Below are 18,141 nucleotides of genomic sequence, written 5' to 3'. Positions count from 1 at the left end.
TGTCCATACACATGGGAATGAAAATTTGATTATTTTAAATCTCAATCTTAGCATTGGGCTTGTGACGATAAGCACACTTTCCTCCTAAGAATAAGCCGACAGACATATAAATGCTTTAATGTTTATAAAGTTCTTCCTCTCCTTGATTTCATCTCCACAATAGGAGATAGGTACTATTAGCCTCATTTTGCAAATAAGGAACTTGAAGTTTCGTTGTGCTTCTTGCCCAAGATCACACCGTCTCTCGAGGGTCTAAGCAGGAATGGGACCTCAGGCCTTTCCACCCTCGAGTCCAGTGTTCTGATTCCGGGGCCTGCAAGGCTTTTGCCTCGCTGCGGCGAGGTGAGAGGTACAAATGCCATGAAAGCCACCTCTCCTCGGCCGCCACAGCTTTGGTCCCTGTGAGTGGGTGCGGTCACCCTCACAGGGAGCAGGCTGGCCATTTTATCTCATTCTTTCCTTAGATCCTTACGGAGGCGCTGCTGTTTGGGGGGGGGGGGGGGTCTCAGTGACAGGAAAACTTGACACTGTATGACCAAGTCACTTAAAGGCAACTCTCGGTTACCCAACCAAGCCGGGCTGCCGGCATCTGCGGAATTCCACTGGGGAGTTCCCTAAAGCCATGAAATCGCAGGTCGGACTCCTCTCCAAAATAGGGAAGCACTAACGATGTTGCTTAATTGACCGGCCCTTTTTTTTGGAAATACACGTCATGAATGTCTGATGACGTTTTCGCCTGCTCCAGTCAAATGCCACATCCCTGCTCTGAGCACAGACACGGCGTTCCCAAATTTTCAGATGAGGAAAACGAAACTCCAGGAGATAACCGATGCGTCTGGGGTCAGACTCTCCGGCACCGCTCCCTGGGGGCCAGGGCGAGCCTTCTCCAGTAGCAAGCTGATGACGCATCGCTTAGCTGCGGTGGTGGCGGTTGTCGCCTCTGCCCTCCCCGGCAGGAATCGGGGGATTCCTCCCCATCATCAGTTACGCCGCAGCCCACCGGCCCCCCTGAACTCAGGGCTGGAAGCTATTTGCCCCGCCCAGCTGGCGGAGATCTGTCTCTCGGAAGACTGAGAGGGAGGACATCGAAGAAGGCCTTCGAATCCACCCCGGGCTTTCCCCCTCAGGGGCCTGAATTTGCCCCTCCCCTTTCCGGGAGTGCTGCCCTACACACCCCTTCCCTGCTCTGTTTCCGAGCCCCTCCCCTTTTGTCCAAGTTTATTTTCTTCAGTCGCTTCTCCAGGTAGGAGTCCATGCCCCGCCCCTTTGCTAAGTTTTCGCTCCAGCCCCGCCCCTTTCCCAGGTCTGAGCCCCGCCTCCTCTCTGACTTCTAATTTCAGCTCGGTCCCAGTCTCAGCATCCTATCGCCGCCCTCTCCAAGTCCAGGTTCCAGCTACGCCCCCTCCGAGGCTTCGCCTTCCAGTCTCCACCCCTCTCCCGGGTTAGCGTTCGAGCCCCGCCTCCTTTGTCCCAGCCTTCTTCCCGGGCAAGTTTCCCAGCCCCGCCCCTTCCACGTCAGCTTTAGAATTATCTTCGTCCCTTAAGCTCCGTTCTCTCAAGTCTTCTTCCAATCAGAACCTCGCACCCGCCCCCTGAGGAGGAGGAAGAAGCAGAGAGAAGGCTCCCCGTGGCTAGGCCCCGCCCGGCGACTCGTGACGCACGTCAGGTGATGCGTGACGTGATACGTTGGTCGGAGCAGGGGGCGGGCTTTGCGCGCGCGCGCCCGGTGACGGCGAGGGCGCCGGCGCCGCCGTCGGCGCCGGGTCGGGGGGCGGGGCGAAGCGGGGCCGGGCCGGGCCGGGGCGTGGCCAGGGCCGGGCCGGGCGGGAGTGGACAGACTCTGAGGGAACTCACGGGCCGAGGTGGCACGGCGTGGCGCGACCAGCTGCGGGAGGCAGGCGGCAGACGGCGGGACGCGGCGCGGCCGGCCCGGGGACACGGTAAAACTGGGGACTGATTGACTGGCGGGTCCCGCCCCTCGGGGCCGCCCGCCCCGGCTCCCTCCTCCTCCCCATCCCGGCCCCGTCCCCCTAGTCCGGGGCTCGGAGAACTTTGGGTCCTCAGGCTCCGCTGCCCCTCAGGCCATTCCCGGACCACCCCCGCCGGCCCCGAGCGCCCGCCTCGCCGCGCCTTTACGAGCCCCGCGTCGGGCAGGCGGGCGCCCGGGAACTTGGGGGAGGGCTCCCCAGCGCCCCCTTATTCTCCCGAATCCCCCACCGAAACTGAACGTTTTCGCCCATTCCTTGGGGTCCCGGACTCCCCGCCTGACTGCCCTTCCGGGAGTCCCGGGCCCCGAGTCCCCGACCTCGCCCGCCCCTCACTTACGGAGGAGGAAACTGAGGCGGCGAGCGGGAAGCGGTGCCCAAGGTCACCCGGCTTGGGGAGGCAGAGTTGGCCCGAGAACCCCGGTCCTGCCCCCCCTCGCCGCTGCCCAGCTGGCTAGTGTAGACGCTCCTTGGCTGCATCCCTTGGCGCGCCCCGGATGACACCCCGCCCAAAGGTGCCCGAGGCCCTGCTCTAGGAGCGGCCGCCGAAAGGTCTGGCCCCGGAGTTAGCCGGAGAGGGCAGAGTGCACGTCTCCTGGGTGCCCTCAGCAAGGGCTGGAGTCGCTTTCTGCCGACCTCCAGGGATGAACCTCCGGACTCCCGACAAGCCGGGGCGGGGGGGATACCAACTCGGGGCCCCTTAGCTTCTGCTCCCGGGTGCTTGCGGCGTTGTGGAGGGGCCGAAGCCTTGAACGCCGGGATTAGGCTGGAGGAGTGAGCGGGCAGAGGCAGGCTCCAGCCTTTCCGACGGGTTGGGACTCGTCTAATGGACTGGGAGGAGAGACGCCGAGATGCTCCCAGACTAGTCACAGACAGAACCGGTGGGACGGAAGGAGCCAGTCACACACAGCTGGTGCTGCATCAGTCCGGTGACTGGTCTCTGTGGTTGGGAAGTGCTCCTCGTAGCCTTGTGGTGCTGGGAAGTTCGTTTTGCCCGAACCAGAGCAGGGGTTTGGATCCGGGAGAGGGAGAGAGGGACTGGGTGAAGAGATTTGTTGTCTTCCCCGTAAGCAACTTCCCGAGCGGCCCCTCCGAGATTGTGTAATCGATAAGAAAGCCAACTAGGTTTGAATGTGAATTCCGAGATACCGGAATGCCTTTTACCCTCGCAGTGAATAGATATCTCAAACATCCGAACCTTCTGCATTCCTGCATCCGCCTTTTGCCATCTCCTTGTGGTCCTGATTCTATCCGATAAACCTCTAGCCTTTCACTGCTCCATATTCAGTCACAATTATCTATGCCTTATTTATCATTGATCCTGTTCTGGTCTTTTTTTTTTTTTTAATCAGTCACGCTGACTGGGTTTTCTGAGGACACAAAATTGAGCAGAAGAGTAATGGGATCAGACCTGGATTTTTTTCTTTCTTTCTTTCTTTCTTTTTTTTTTGCTGAGACAATTGGGGTTAAGTGACTTGCCCAGGGTCACACAGCCAGGAAGTGTTAAGTGTCTAAGGTCAGTTTTGAACTCTGGTTCTCCTGAATTCAGGGCTGGTACTTTATACACTGCACCACCTAGCTATCCCCCAGACCCTGATTTTGAGAACATTATTGGTCAGCTTAGTGTAAAAGGACAGGAAAGAAGAGAGGCTAAAGACAGGAAACCTAGATGAGGCTTTTGTAGTCAGGGGTATCTAGAATATAGGGGCTGCCAATAAGTGTTTAGACTTACTCTTCAGAACTTAAGAAATTATCTAATTCAACTCCCCCACATTTTACAGAATAAATAATAAACCTATGAAAGCTAACTAAGGAAGGAAGAAGCCATGCTAAAAATGATATTATGAATATTGAGCTGAGAAGGCAGGAAGTCAGACAGTATGGTTGACCAATTTTAGTTTTTGTTCTTTTGTTAAGTACCACAGGTGGATTTTCATCATTCCATCAGAGTGAAAACCCCACAAAATTCCAGTGGTGGCCAGTCAGCCAGTGCTTGCTTTTTGCATTAATTCACAATCCTTGATCATGGCTTAATGGTCTGTATATTGTTTGTATTCTAGAATGTCAACTTACTTTTCCATACCTCCTTGTGCATCCAAATTTCCTCTGTATAAAGTTTCCTCTCACACTCCTTACAGCCTAAGGCATGTGATATGGTTGAACTGGAACACTTTCTACCCCCAATCATATACTATTACTACCACCACCACATCTTCTCTGCTTTTGCTGTTTTCTGAACTTTCCAGGGCCTGCCTCCTTTTGTAACCTGGCATATTCCAACTCCTTCATGTCTTTCCTACTCTGCCTCCCATCAGAAGGCTTATTCCTTGTCCAGTCTCACATAATACTTCTCCCCCACTTTTAATATTGTAATGCTTTTTTTTCCCTATTAAACATTGCTACCAATTCCCAACGCAGTCAAGCAAAACAAACCTGCTCATTGGTCTTGTCAGAGAATGTATACTTTGTTCTGACCCTGTATTACAGGGGCCACCTGCTAGTTGCTGCTGAGGATCTAATTCTGACCAGCAGGATAGATCCCTTCATGTAAGAGGATGATAATTATATAAGAAGACTGAGAGGCAGTTGCATTCTCTGACCTCTCTCCTCTTCCCTCTTGCCTCCAGTTTATTTCCTTTCCAATCCAAAAGCAACATCTGTGTCAGTAAAGGCTGATTTGCAACTCCTTCAAGTGTATTAGGATTCATAGCTGTGGGGTCTTTTGCACTTAGACGTGGTCCTTACCAACTCTAGTCCACTATTTCTCTACTCACATGTGGAAGGCCAGCATCATTACTAGGTCTCTGCAATGAATGGTATTTCTTAGATTTTTAAAGTCTTTCAATATTGTTTTCCTTTATTTTTTTTTTGTATAAAGATGTTTTGATTATGCTTTATTTTGTATCAGATGGCATCTGTCTTTCAATATTTTATTATGGTTATCTGTATTGGGGTCTCTTCCTTGGATCCTAAACTAAGCTGTGTGTTGGGATCCTTGTACTTTCTTCATTGTCTCACTTAGGACTTTGCACACAAAAAAATTTTTAATGTTGGTCGAATAAAATGTTTCCAGGCCTTTAGGGATAGGAAACTTCTTTTTTTTTTTTTTTTTTAAGTTCAGGGTTTATTTTCTTCTCATTGATTTTTGGCATTCATTTAATAAAAAGTTTTGAGATCCAAATTCTCTTCCTTTCAGCCCTCCTCCAGCCATTGAAAAGGCAAGCAATATAACACCTATACATGTGAAGGTGTGCAAAATATTTTTCCCTAATAGCCATGTTAGCACACACAAAAAAAAAGGCAAGAAAAATTAAGAAAGTGAAAAACAATAGATCAGCCTGTGCACAAAGTTTATCACTTCCTCTCTGGAGGTGGACAGCATTTTTCATCATGACTTTGAAACTATCTTGGATCATTGTCTTGATCAGAGTAGTCAAGTCTTTCATGGTTTCATTGTTACAATATTATTGTTACTGTGTATAATGTTCCCCGTTTCTGCTTATTTCACTTTGTATCAGTTCATATAAGTCTCAGGAACAGAAAACTTGAAGCAGTCCTTTCTCTTTTTGGATAGTATTACAAATTTTTAGAAAGTTGTTTCCTCATAATGAGCTAAAACCCTTTCCCTTTGTAATCTCCACCCATTGGTCCTAGTTTACCCTTTGAGGTCAAGCCGGCTAAGGCTTATCTTCTTCGTGCTGCTCCTTAAATATTTGAAAACAGCGATTACGTCCACTGTAATTCATTGTCTTCAGGCTAAACATCTTCTGTTACCTCAGCTGATCCTAATGCAGCATGGTTTTGAGTGACCCTTTTGTCTCTTCTTTGGCTTGTCAGTTTCCCTTCTGAAATGTGGCTCTGGATACTGGACGTGATACTCTGGTTGTCACCTGACCAGGGTGAAATATATCAACACTATCACCTTCCTCATCCTGGCAAGACTGTTTTTACTAGCTCTTGGCTAATAAGAACATAGTGAGCTTTCAAGGCATTAAAGTCACTAGATCTTTTTCATGAGCTCTTTGATATGTTTCCCTCATTTTTTACTTGTATGGCTGATTTAAAAAGAAATTCATTGCAGGACTTTCCATTTACCTCTACTATATTATGTTACTAAATTTACCCAATTGTTTTGTGGTCTTTTTGTACCCTTTTTCTGTCACTAGGTATCCCAATTTTGTGTCATCTGAAAATTCAGTAAGTATGCTTTATGTGACTTTATCTGAATTATTGACTTTTTAAAAATGTTAACTACTAGAACAGGACCAGTGATAAGACACAGATAATTGTGATTGAATATGGAGCAGTGAAGGGTCTGGTGAATGAACTTGATGCTAAGTAAACTCAGAAGTTATAAGCAGTAGACTTTTAACTGTCTGTTCATGAAATATAGGCTAAGGAAGCTTGAGATTTATTGTATAGAAATCATGACAGCAGGGAGATTACAAAAGGCTGTGATGCAGGAATGCTGAAGGTGCCAGTGTTTGAAGTACTAAGAGCATCTTAGGGAGAAAATTTGATGCTATTAAACCTAAAGGGATAATGGTTGTCAGCAGTAGGCAAGCAGATATTATTTGCTGAATTTATATGACAATCCACAAGAGTCAGCTTTATAAACGTGCTATTATACTATAGTAAAGCATTTAAACTCAGTCTTCTTGAAACTAACTCAGAATACCTATTTAGCAATAATGGCTTAATTTGTTAAAAGAGTGTTTTAAAGCTTTAAGTGGCCATTTGGTTAATTTTTTTTGTATGTGTATATATATATATATATATATATATATATATATATATATATATATAGAGAGAGAGAGAGAGAGAGAGAGAGAGAGAGAGAGAGAGAGAGAGAGAGAGAGAGAGAGAGAGAGAGAGAACATATGCATATTTAGAAATTTAGGGTGATCGGCACAAGTTGCAAAAAGCAAATGAAAGTATTTTATTTTAGTATTTTCCAGTCTATTAGAAGCTGCTAAGTACATGCACACAATTCAGTGTGAAACATAGCAGTCTCCTTTTTAGAGAGTGCATTGGAGCCCAGGAAGGAGAATGTCATTAGAAATTCAATTCCTTAGTTAAATATATTTATAGATAGGGAGAATATTTTTATATTGCTTTTTTATTATCTTTTTTTAAAAAAGCAGAATGTGTTATTTTAGGGGTTTTGTTTGCATCTGCTGCAATGATTCTTAGTCCTTTACTTCTCTATTGATTTGCTTCTACTGGGCTTCATTTTCTTACCAGGAAAGCCGTCATGGTGTTTGTAAAAGGCTCTTTATGCTTGGAGGGCTTCCAAAGGAAGAGACTGTTTGGAGGCTATATATGACTTAAGCTTGTGATCTCATTGGTATAGCTTGGAGAGTCTTGAGACAAGGACCCTGTATAATGGTAGTGTAGTCTGTGTCTTTGTTCCTTTTCTTTTTTTTCTTAATGATCAGCTGATTTTGTTTGGAATGCTGAGATTTATAAGTGCCTATTTGGAGTTGTTGCCTCCCCACAAAAGTGGGGGGAGGCAGAAAACATTCTACTTAAGTGAACGTTGGGTGCAACTGTTCTTTGCTAAATAGAATTATGTAATCTTCTAGTCACTTCATTGTGGTTGCATCTTGTTTTAAAAGAGTTTCTGAAAAAGAAGGTAGTCCAAAGGCTTTGAAAAGGATAATATAAAAGTTAATTCTGAGGGACAGCTAATCAAATGGCACATTTAAGTGCTGTGATAATGAATATGTTCATAGGAAATAATGTTTACTTGCCACATAGAAAACTGGATTAAATTTATGTTTATATGGATCCATAGAGCCACTCCCATTTGGGATGTTATGTAATTGATTAGTGCAGATCCTGTTTGCTGAGATTCTCAAACATTGAGTAGTCTTGGAGTGGGAAGCCTCATGCTACTTCCCTGAGGTCACTGGGTAGCAAGGCATTATTATAAACAGATTATACATTATATTACAGATTATATATGGATGTCAACAATATAAGCATGATGTCATTTACCTCAAATGATAGAATGAATTTAAGGCAGAGTTAGAGCCTACTATGAGCCTCTTTTCTAATGAAAAGAGTAGTGTAGATCGTGGCTAAGGAAAATTAGTGGCTAAATACTTGAACTCCCTTGTCTGTTGGGGAGATTTAACTTTCTCCCCAAATACTGGTTTTCTTATGAGCATTCTGTGGCTATTTGGTAAAAAATTTCCTGTGACCTTCCAAAAATCTGGTAGAGTATGCAGCTTACTACTTCCCCAGGATAGTGAGTTCTTTGTTGTTGTTATTGTCATTTTAGTTTTCTGGGACCTAATAACCTAAGAAATTTAAAAGTCCTAGGACATTGTTCAGAAAGCAAATAAGGGCTTCTTTGGATGTAAGACTAATAAAAACTGTGGCAGGGAAATCAAGATTCCAAGAGTGTTCACTTCTGCCTGTGGACTTTGTGGTGAGAGCTTAGTCATCATGAATGCTGGAGGACCATATAAGTCCAATGTATATATTTTCCAGTAGGACACAAAAATGCCACTTTCACCCTGCCCAGACTTTACCTGTGGTGAGAAGACAGGGTTTTGCGAACTAGAAAGTACGTTGGAACGTGTTTTTTTTTTTTTTTTTTTCTTTTTTCAGATTTATTCTTAGGAAGTGAAATTTTGGTCCTTCCTTGTTTGTGCAGTTTCAGAGTCCTCCTGAACTTAGTACAGATTTTTCTAAGAGAGCCCTTTTTAATTGTGTAAATGAAAGATAACCTGCAGAACTCTGACCACTCCCCACTCACATATTTTCTTCCCAAGGTTGATTAACAACCACCTGGTTCTTTTACAGTTTCAGCTGAGCTGCAGGAAAACTGGGTTAAGATTAGATATTTCTCTCCAGGAAGTACTCTTAATTTGAATACTTTTTTTTTAAGAATGGAATTTTGACCAGATGGGAAAAACCATTATATTTTCTTGCCACTTTTCCTCTTTTGTTCTCCCTTTTATTGTATCCTAGAGGCAGAGATAGACTAGGAGCTGGATTTTAGTAAGATTGTTTAATTTTTGCAGGTATCCTGAGCCATTAGGCTGTTCTTTAGCAGATACCATCTCCTGACAGGATAATTCTGACTAGGTGAAAGTTGGGTTTGTTCCAACAGAGCAGTTGATTGTTGGCCAGAAGTGATTGCTTAGGGATCAGGCTTTGCCATCTCTTCTTTAGGTTGTGAGTCTTACTTTGACTGCAGTAAACTTTGAAATACATCCACTTCTTGAAATGGAAGTCAGATTTTGGTGAGCAGGCCAGGAGAGGAGCTCTGGCTGCTAATCTCATGGGTGGAAGTGAAAGGAGCATCTTGGTCACAGCTGCTGGCTGATGCTTTGGGAATTTATCATTGCTTCAAAAATATTTGGAGCCAGAAGGGACTTTAAAATTCATCAGATCCAAGTTTGACCTCATTTGATCCATGAGGAATATCAAAAGAGTCAAATGATAGCGCAGGGTCCCCCAGATTGTAAGTGGCCTCAATGCATGTCAGAAGAGCCCATGTAGAGAGATGGATGGAGAACTGACTTCCAAAACCCTAGAGGCCCAGGCAAACTATACCTTTTTTCCCCCATTTCTCCAATGAAAAGAGAATTATCAATACTTTGGATGACTTTGGACAGTCTTTTGCCTTCTCTGTATCTCAGTTTCCTCCTGCCCTATTTACCTTATGCAATTGTTTATGAGGATTCAATGAAATATTATGAAGGCATTTTTCTTTTCCAGTTCATTTGACAGATGAGCAAATTGAGGCAAACGGTGTGAAGTGACTTGCTCCAGTCACACAGGTAGTGTTTGAAACTGGATTTGAACCCAAGGTGAATCTTTCTGACTTCAGGCCTGGTACTTTATCCACGGCAGATCCATCTAGCCGAAATTGTAGGGCAAACAAACACTCAAAGGCCAGTTCTTTTACTTTGTATTTTTTAAAACACGTAAGAGATTCATAGGATAGAGAAGGACTTGGATCTTGCTGGCTGTATTATTCTGGGCTGGTTTCTTCACTTCTCAGAGCCAGGCAGCTCTCAAAATCATTTAATTTCTGAAAAATTACAGATCTGTATTGCTAGCAGGTTTCTTCCTGGAGTTTCCCCACAGCAGTAAAATCACAGATTGTAGTGGACCAGAATTGGGGGGCGGGGATGAAAATGTCCAATTGCTTAACCTCATTTATTCATCATTATCCCCTGCATGTTGGCACTATCCTTGTTTCTCTGTCTTCATTTGATAAATGAACTCCGTGCTAAACTGTCCTCTGCTCCTTGCCCCTTCACCAATCATCCCTTGCCAATCTTATTTAATTCTAGTTTGCTTTACTCAGTGATGTTTCCATCATGAGTTTATATTATTTAATCTACCTCTCAAACTTTCCTGTTAGTGTTGAGAACATCACTTGGGAGGAAGGCCTCGGGCTTCCTTGACTCCTTAGTAGTCACTTCTGCCTTTATACTACCTTTGGTATCCATCCCCTTCTTGCAACTCACACAACCACTATCTTGTTTCAGGCCTCCAATACTTCTCTCACTGTTGAGATAGACTTCTCTTTGATCTTTCTGCTTCATGGTTTCCCTCTCTTCATCCTCCACTCACCCACCAAAGTGATTTTTCCTGAAGTATCAGTCTGACAGTCAATAAACATTTATTACATGCCTACTATATGCCAGGCCCTGCATTAAGTGCTGGAGATACAAAGAAACACAAAAGACAACCCCTTTCCTCAAGGAGCTCACGCTCTAATTAGATAGCACATTAAAACAAAGCTAACCACAAGGGCAGATGAAATGGATGTCCTGGGCACTCTCCTTAAATGGAGGATCTGCAAGGATGGGCAATCTACAGCAGCACTCCTCAGTTCTAATCAGAGGGAAAGATGGGTCCTGGGCCATGGGGTAGAGGAAGGGTGAGTTTCTCAGTTGGTATGACATTACAAGATAATGAAGTTCCAGAGGGCATGATGTGGAAGTGGGAGGAGTGCAGCCAGATGGTGATCAAGTCACATATACCCTCTCCCTTCCCCCACTGAGCATCAGTGACTTCTGATTAACTCCAGGATCAAATGCAGACTTCTCAGTCTGGCATTTAAAGGTTTTTTTTGAACCTGGGTCCTTCCTACTTTGCCAATGTTCTCTTACTTTATTCCCCTCTTTTTGTTCTGCAATCCAGTTACACTGATTTACCTGCTGTTCAAATATGGTGCTCCATCTCCCATCTTTACCGCCTTGCCTGAAAATGTGCTATTCCCTCACTCTGCCCCTTTCACCTGCTCTTGGCTTCCCTGATTGTCTTCAAAAGGCTTCAAAAAACTTAAAAACAAAACATAAACCTTCAAATGTCATCTTCTGAAGGAGACCTTTACAATCCTGCCAGCTGCTAGTACCTTCCTTTTGAGGTTACCTTTCATCTGCTCTAAAACTCTTGAAAATGCCTCAGTTCATTCTTTACATGTTGTCCCCTCCATTAGAATATAATTGTTTATTTATTATTATTTATATTATTTATCTTTGTTTTCAGCATTTAAGTTTGTGCCTAATACATAGTGGGCACTTAATAAATGCTTGACAGACTTGACTGATTTATCAAGGGAATTAGGTATTCCAGGTGGTTTTCCAGGTCACTGAAGATTATCTTTTAAGGTACCAACCATTTAACCAAGTTAGAAGGTATTTTTCTAAAATGTGCTACATATTTGTATTCTGTGTGCTGATTACAATATAACTTTTTTTTTTTTTTAGATAAATTCCAGGTTTTTATTATGGATAATTCAATGGAGCCTGGCAACTCCCTCTAGCAATCTACTTCTGGTAGTCTTCTTTGTTCCCCCTCCCTCCAATGTGGGACCTTTAAAGAAAACAGATCTTATTTGATTTATTAGCTTCTTGGACATAATACAATTTAAGAAAACATATTTAGTTAACCATTCATTATCACAGAAAATCTAGCAGGATTATAATTGGGGAAAAGGGTAGAAGAAAAACCTGTAATCATAGTTTAAAAATAGTGAGCTTGGAGAGACCCCCCTCCACTGCCCAAAACAGGGTGATTTGCTCCCATCATGACTTTAAAGGGATATCTGCAGAATGTTGGAGCCCTTGCTGAAAGAGAAGGCTGTCTCCAATTTCTTGCTACTTTGTTGGTAGTGATCTGGTGGCCAGATGGAATAATATACCTCCATAAGAGTGATGGTATCAACATCACGGATCTTAGGAGAGCTTAGGAAGGCTTCCCCTGGCAGCTTATAATATGTTTGGCCTTGGAAATCCAGCTGCCTGAAGGGCATCTCCTCCAGAAATACTGGTAGTTGGGGCTGGGCAGCTTTTCAGAAGCCTCGACTTTTGGTGATTGCTGATCTAGGGCTAATCACTCCCCATTGATGGAAGCGTCATCTGTTAACCTTTCAACTATTGTACTGAGGAACACAGATGTTCCACTTTGATATGTGGGCATTGCTATTCCATGAAGCAACAACAACAATAGCTAGCATTTATATAATGTTTTAAAGTTGACAAAACACAACAGCTCTGGAAGGTTAGTACTATTATCAATCTCATTTTACAGATGAGGAAACAGGCAGTTGGAGATGTGACTTACCCAGGATCACACAATTAGCAAGTGTCTGAAGCTGGATTCCAACTCAGGTCTTTCCGTCTGCAAGCCCTGCAATTTATTCTCTGAACTATCTGGAACTCACTGATGTGATATGGGAGGTGCTGACCTCTGAAGGCCTGTGCTCGTATGGCACCATCTCCCATGAGTGGGATTATGGGAGGTCATATATAATTTTTGCTTCTCTAGGGATCCCATGGAAGTTGAGAAGGACAGAGAGTGGCAATGTTTTTGAACTAATTTATTTCCTTATTTCTTACAGCACAATAGTGTTCCATCACATTCATGTATCATAACTTATTTAGCCATTCTTCCATTGATGGACATTATCTTGGTTTCCAGTTTTTTTTTTTTTTTTTTTACTACCAAAAAAAGCTACTATAAATACTTTTGCGCGTATGAATCCCTTTTCTTTTCTTTTTCCTTTAGTCTCTTTTGGATACAGGCCCAGCATCAAGGCACATAGGTATAAAAAATCCTATCATAAACAAATTAGAAAAACATGGGGAAAAGTACCCATCAGATCTTTGGAAAGGAGAATAGTTCTTGACCAGAAATAGAAAGGATCACAGGAGATAAAATCGATAATTTTGATGATATAAAATTAAAAAGCTTTTGCATAAACAAAAAAATGCTAAGATTAAAAGGGAAACAATTAGATGGAATCATAGGGTTTAGAGTTAAGAGGAACCTTAGCTAAGTGTGCCTCCTTTTTCCTGATGAGGAAACTGAAGCCCTGATAAGAGGGTGAGGGCTTTGGCCAAGACAACATAGGTAGCAAGTAGCAGGGCTGTTAAGTTAATCTTGGGCCTTTGACTCCAAATCCAGTGATTGTTCTGATATCCCGGATGCCTCTGGATGTCCTTGGTGCTGAGTCTTTGCCGGGAAAAGGAGCTAAAGAAATGTTAATTGATTTAATAATCTCTAGAGTGTGTCTTTAGAGACCATGCATTTTAGAGCATAGAGCAAGAATACATGTACTGAGTTTAGCCTGACATATCTAGAGAGAAAGAAATAAGGGAATAAGACTTGAGTTGAAAGCACTAAAAAGACTCCTGGAAAAAGCTGAGACCTTGAAGCACGTGTGATCCACTAGTTGTTCTGTGACTAAATTTTAAACCTGATGATGAATAGTGAAACAAAGCCTGCCTACAGGGATTTTCCTGGGATAAACAACAAACCATTTTTTCCAAAAGTACCTGAAGATTTTGATTTTATAATTCCATGACCAGAAGATTTATCTTCCTATGAAGAAAATTGAAAATTGAACCCACCAAAAGGGGTCTTAAACAGTGGGACTGGTTTTACAGCACTTTATATAGTTTACTTTAATTTTTTTTTAATTTATGGAATAAAACAATTTCCATAACAGTATAATTTTTAAAAGATTGTAAATTTATTATGTATAACTTGCTATGCCTTTTAAATATATAATAAAGTTATCATGTAACTTTCTTTTTTCCCTTTTTCTCCCCTCTCCCCACCCTAGAGATGGTTAGATACAAATGTGTGTGTGCTGGTGTACATTGCCATTCTATACATCTTTTTATCTGTATTTTGTCTCGATGTAGATAGTGTTTTCCTTCGTAGGTCCTTTTTAGTTAGTTTGGGTATTTATAACAGTCAAAATGGCTTACTTGCTTCAAGTTGTTCTTTGAATAGTATTGCTATTACTGTATACAGTGTGTTCTCTTAGTTCTGCTCATTTCGCTCTTCCTTATAAAAACGGCAGGTATTTGAAATTTCTGACAACTAGAAGAAATCCAAGGGAAGGAGACAAGGATAGTAATGACTCTCTTCAAGATAGTCATGTAGAAGAAAGGATTAGATCTGACCTGGGAGAATAGAAGTCAAAAGGGCAGGTGAAGACTTTAGAGAAGAATCAGGGAAAACTTCCCATCATTTAAAGCTAGCCACATGAGGAATGAGCTTCCTCCAGAACAACAGTCCAGAATCAGGAGTCTCTGAACTTTTTTCTTAAGTATGTTGATATCTCTACAGTATAATTGGTTTCCTTTGTATTTTATTTTCTGTATTTTATTCTATGATTCCGAGAAGGGGTCCATAGGCTTCACCCAATTGGCTGCCAAAGCAGTCCTTGACCAAAAAAAGGTCAAGAAACCCTGTTCTAAGGCCTGAAGGGACTTACATGAACTGATGCTAAGTGAAATGAGCAGGACCAGGAGATCATTATATACTTCAGCAACAATATTATATGAAGATATATTCTGATGGACGAGGCCATTTTCAACAATGAGATGAACCAAATCAGCTCCAATATTTCCAAATCAGTAATGAACTGAACCAGCTACACCCAGCGAAAGAACTCTGGGAGATGACTGTGACTAGACTTCCCAGTCCCTATATTTTTTGTGCGCCTGAATTTTTGATTTCCTTCACAGACTAATTGTACACTATTTCAAAGTCCGATTCTTTTTGTACAGCAAAACAATTGTTTGGACATGTATACGTATATTGCATTTAATTTATACTTTAACATATTTAACATGTATTGGTCAACCTGCCATCTGGAGGAAGGGATGGGGGGGAAGGAAGGGAAAAGTTGAAACAAAAGATTTTGCAATTGTCAATGCTGGAAAATTACCTATGCATAAAATTTTTGTAAAAATTAATTTAATCAATTAATTTAATTAGTTAATTTAAAAAAGAACCCCTCTTCTAGAAATAGTGAGCTCCTTGTCAGTGGAATTCTTTATGCCAAGGTTGGGTGATTGACTATTGCTTAGGGATAAATGGGGCAGGAATTCTATTAAAAGGACCTGCTTTTGAGGGTCCTTCTGCCATGACTGGCTTGGAACTTGTCTCTTCTGGAGAACTCTGGCACCGCTTTTTGAAGAGCTTTATGACCTTTGGGGTCACTTTCATGGTCAAAGAAACATTTTGAAATTGACTTGTTAAGTGATAAAGGTGATTGTCTTCAGTAGTTAGATCTTGCAGTTCTTTGGAGAAAATGAAAATGGACTAATGTCAGATTTCTTAGACTTGGTGAATTTTCTAGGTGATTTCTCTAGTGATTTCAGTATTCTGTTGGTAGTTTTACTTTCAAGATTTTTGTTTGCGTTGGAAATGTGGGTGCTAGTTGGGTAGAAACTTGGGGAGTTAGGGTCTGGAGTCAAATCCCAGCTCTGCCTGGGGAACAGGCTGGATCACCTGGGGCCACTTTGGGCCTGAGTTTGTCTTTCTCTAAGAGGAAGGAGTTGGGCTCAGTAATCGCTAAAGTCCCTTTTAAGTCTGAGGTCCTGTGACTTTCCAGTGTAAGTAAAGAGCATTGGGTAGAGAGTCATGAGACCTGGTTCTTTCAAGTGCAGGCTCCCCCAAGGACTCTGCGGCTCTCTCATCATTTTGGTTTCTTGTTTGGAAAGTGAAGATTGAAGAAAATGCACCCTTTCCCCCCAGCTTGTCCCCTCTGGCCTTCCCAGCCTTCTTACACTAGACTTCCTTCCACTGTGTGGGCCATCCACTGGGGGCTTGTATTTCATCGAACCCCACTCTCCAGGCCTCTTTGGCTGGCTTGATGCCCGGAATGCCCTCCTCCCGCCTCCCTCCTGCCTCCCTCTGTGTGGCAGCCTCAGCTGGAATGCCACTTTCTACAGGAGGCAAAGCTTTCAGACTCTGCACTTGGGGAAGCCATTGCCTTTCCTCTGAGATGATTTTCTGTTTGCACTGCCCATTTGTCCTGCCCTGTTATCTTCCATGTCAGCCGAAGCTCCTTGAGAATGAGAACTCTGCTTTTGGTGTTTCCTGGGCTCTCTCATAAGGGCCCTCTCCAGGGGTCCTGATCTCTGTCTCACCACTGGACTGGGATGGCTTTGGAGGAGAATGTGAGACTGCGCCCATAGTCCTCCCCCACTTCAGTCCAATCCATTTGCTTGTTTTGGCATCCCCCCCCTGAGGTCATGGGCCATGAGAATGAAGGACAAATAACAAAATCTCTAGTACTTAATACAATTCCTGGTACAGCAATACAGCAAGGGCTTACTTAGTGCAAGGTACAGACTGGGGATGTGGAGTGTGATGTAAGTGTATTGCTTAGTTTGGCTGAACCACTTTTCTCTTTTTAAAAATTATTTTTGTTGCACTTGAAGGCTTGCTGGACAGGGGAGTAGAAAAGAAGGCAAGGCAAAAAATGAACAAAGCAGTAAAGACACTTTTTTTTTTTTTTAAAGCAGATAAGGGAGTTGAACTAGTTGAATCTCCACTGCCCTTATGGGTCTAATAATCTTGTATTCTTTCGATCTTTGATTCATTGACTTTGAGAATTGTAAAGGTCCTCGAGTTCATCTCAACCGATCTTTAATTTGCAGATAATTCTGCCCTCTGCAATTGTTACTTATCTCAGAAAACTCAGGCTTGATTCATTGCTATTCTGAAATGCAGAAGGTTTTTAATAACTTAGTTGAATTTCAGAAGGAAGCCTGTAGGAGTTATATTTCAGGGAGTACCTGAACTGCGGAAGTTGAAGGGAGTGCCTCGGTTGACACCATCTCTGATAGTCTCTTTGCAGTCAAAAGAATGGGTTCTTGTTACCAGCTAGGTTCTCCAGAGACTCACTTAGAACCTCTCATTGTATTCTGAAGGAACTGTAAACTAAATGAAGGCATTTGTTTGAGTGTGCCCTTTATTTTCTTCTTGAAACTGTCTACAGAATTTAACTCATTGATCCTTATCTGGTCCAAGTGATATGCTAGAGAGAATTTTTATCCTGTCTTAATGGTAAAGACATTCAGAATCTACCATCTATAGGAAGCTTGCATACCTGACTTTGAGTTCTAAAAATCCTTTAAAAAAAAAAAAAAAAAAGAATAGCCAGTCAGCTCATGAGCTATTTGGTGAGTCTTTTGGGGGGCAGGTGTGCTACAATGGGAAGGGAACGTGGTTTGCAGTAAAACAATCTAGGTTTGCGGCCTACTTCTGACACTTCTATAAATTGCTGACTTATGATGGTCACTGTTATATCAATGTTAGCCATCGCTAATTTTTTTTAATAGCGTATTTTTCCTAATACAAGCAAAGATAGTTTTGAACATTCATCTTTGCAAATTTGTGTTCCAGATTTTTCTCCCTCTTTCCCTCCCTCCCCTTCTCCCCAAGACAGTAAGCAATACAATATAGGTTAAACGTGCAGTTCTTCTAAACATTTCCATATTTGTTATACTGTACAAGAAAAATCAGATCAAGAGGAAAAATATAAGAGAGGGGGAAAAAACCAAACAACCCAACAAAAAGATGAAAATACTCAGCTTTGATCCACATTCAGTCTTCATAGTTTTCTCTCTGGATATAAATGGTACTTTCCATCACAAGTCTGTCATCATTATCATCATCATCATCATCATCATCATATTATTATTATTATTATTATTATTATTTGAAGTTTACAGCTATAGAGAAGGCATTTATTAACTAGGTACCTTGTGTATCAGATCCTGTGCTGCACTGAAGGTTGGATGTTTTGGGGGAGTTAAATTTAAAGGACATTTTGTAATTAGCAAAATACTGTCCCAGTATTTTGAGATTGTTTAGA

The 18,141-nt window shown here is 42.6% G+C and overlaps 1 protein-coding gene across 1 annotated transcript in view; it reads left to right on the top strand.

Annotated features, from left to right (window-relative positions):
* The first annotated feature begins 1,799 nt into the window (after positions 1 to 1,799).
* Positions 1,800 to 18,141, top strand: part of RABGEF1 (RAB guanine nucleotide exchange factor 1) — a 35,583-nt gene continuing 19,241 nt past the window's right edge. The window contains exon 1 of the mRNA XM_074263957.1: positions 1,800 to 1,940. The gene's annotated coding sequence lies outside the window, so the exon portion shown is untranslated. The remainder of the gene's footprint in view (positions 1,941 to 18,141) is intronic.

This window comes from Sminthopsis crassicaudata, chromosome 4 (genome assembly GCF_048593235.1).
Source record: "Sminthopsis crassicaudata isolate SCR6 chromosome 4, ASM4859323v1, whole genome shotgun sequence".
In the NCBI taxonomy this organism is placed as follows: domain Eukaryota; kingdom Metazoa; phylum Chordata; class Mammalia; order Dasyuromorphia; family Dasyuridae; genus Sminthopsis; species Sminthopsis crassicaudata.
The sequence above is the reverse complement of the archived record's forward strand: the minus strand, read 5'-3'. Positions and strand labels throughout refer to the sequence as shown.